The sequence below is a fragment of the Nothoprocta perdicaria genome, unplaced genomic scaffold (assembly GCF_003342845.1).
Source record: "Nothoprocta perdicaria isolate Ctin4 unplaced genomic scaffold, notPer1 scaffold_557, whole genome shotgun sequence".
Taxonomy (NCBI): Eukaryota; Metazoa; Chordata; class Aves; order Tinamiformes; family Tinamidae; genus Nothoprocta; species Nothoprocta perdicaria.
In genome coordinates this window covers 85,826-87,687 of record NW_020455818.1, presented here as the reverse complement: position 1 = coordinate 87,687, position 1,862 = coordinate 85,826, and the positions used below count along the sequence as shown (strand labels likewise).

Genomic DNA, 1,862 nt, shown 5'->3' with positions numbered 1-1,862 from the left:
CACCAGAGCCCCCCCCAGCACCCCGGGGACACCCCCGCCGCCCGGGCCACCTTGGGGTGCAGGCGGGCGATGTCGCGGCGCTTCTCGGACAGGTTGAAGAGCTGCGGGGCAGGGCGGGAGGATGAGGAGGGTCGGGGCGGCGGGGCCCCCCCGCGGCCCCCCGCGCACCATGTACTTGTCCTGGTGGCGGGAGGCGAGCAGCAGCGCGAGCTGGCGCAGCTGGGCGCGCAGGCGGCCCGCGGGCAGCGCCGCCGGCAGCCCCACGGCCAGGATGCGCTCCGTCACGTAGGTGACGTCCGCGTCCAGCGGCCGCTCCGGGAGCCGCTCCAGGCTGCAGCTCCTGCGGGGGGGCGCGTGGGGACACGGCCCCCCTGGGGTACCCGTGGGGGGGCACAGCACCCAACCTGGAGCTCTGCACCCACACGGCACCCGTGGGACACAGCACCCAACCTGGAGCTCTGCACCCACACGGCACCCATGGGACACAGCACCCAACCTGGAGCTCTGCACCCACACGGCACCCGTGGGACACAGCACCCAACCTGGAGCTTTGCACCCGTGGGGACACGGCACCCGTAGGGACACAGCACCCGTGGGACACAGCACCCAACCTGGAGCTCTGCACCCGTGGGGACACAGCACCCGTGGGACACAGCACCCAACCTGGAACACTGCACCCCCCGGGGTACAGCACCCATGGCGGGGGACACAGCACCCCCAGGGATACGGCACCCATTGGGGGGGGACATTGCACCCATGGGGACACAGCACCCAACCTGGAACACTGCACCCCCCAAGGTGCTGACCCCCCCCCAGCACCACTGCACCCCCAGGGTACAGCACCCATGGGGACACGACACCCTTGGGAAGGGACATAGCACCCATGGGGGGGGGACACAGCACCCATAGTGACACAGCACCCATGGCAGGGGACACCCATCCTGGCACCCTGCACCCCCCCAATCATTACACCCCCCCGGGACCACTGCACCCCTCCTGGAGGATTGCACCCCCCTCGGTCCATAGCACCCACAGTGCGGCCATAGCCCCCCCCGCACCCCCGTGGCCACAGCACCCACTGGGGCACCCCTTGCCCCCCCGTTGCCCCCCCAGCCCCCCCGTGCCCTCTACCTGGGCAGGGTGCTGCGCTGCCGGCTGGAGCTGAGCGACTTGGTGGAGCCCTGGGGGGGGACCCAAAAATGGGGGTCCCGGGTGGTGACAGAGCCCGGGGGGGGCCTGTGTCCCCGTCCCGGGGGGGGCGCGGGGGACGGGGGCACCCACCAGGTTCTCGCTGCGCCGCACGGGGGCCGTGTTCCTCCTCTGTGGGGAGACAGGGCTTGGGGGGCTGGGGGTCCCCAAGGGGGGAGGTGTCCCCCCCCACCCCCCACCAGAGACCCCCGCACTTACCAGCTCAGGAGGGGGCAGCGCTTGGCAGGGAGAGGCCACCTGCAAGGGGGCGGGGGGGGTCACCCCCAGCAGGAGCTCCACGTGGGACCCCCGCCCCATCGAGGGACCCCAGCCCCGCAGGGAGACCCCAGCCCCACAGCGGGACCCCAGCCCCACAGAGAGACCCCAGCCCCACAGTGAGACCCCAGCCCCATAGTGAGACCCCAGCCCCACAGCGGGACCCCAGCCCCATAGTGAGACCCCAGCCCCGCAGCGAGACCCCAGCCCCACAGTGAGACCCCAGCCCCACAGAGAGACCCCAGCCCCACAGCGGGACCCCAGCCCCATAGTGAGACCCCCACCTGCCCCCACCTCCCGCAGGGGACAGAAGTGTCACCTGGGGGGGCGACGAGGGGACAGGACCCTCCCCCCCCGCGGGACCTCCTGATTCCCGCCCCGCCCGGGCGGACACTGAC

General features: G+C 72.6%; 1 long non-coding RNA gene across 1 annotated transcript in view; it reads right to left on the bottom strand.

Moving 5' to 3' along the window:
- Window positions 1–1,403: 1,403 nt before the first annotated feature.
- Window positions 1,404–1,862, bottom strand: part of LOC112955316 — a 1,084-nt gene continuing 625 nt past the window's right edge. Inside the window, exon 3 of the long non-coding RNA XR_003250862.1 lies at window positions 1,404–1,446. This is a non-coding gene — a long non-coding RNA (uncharacterized LOC112955316). The remainder of the gene's footprint in view (window positions 1,447–1,862) is intronic.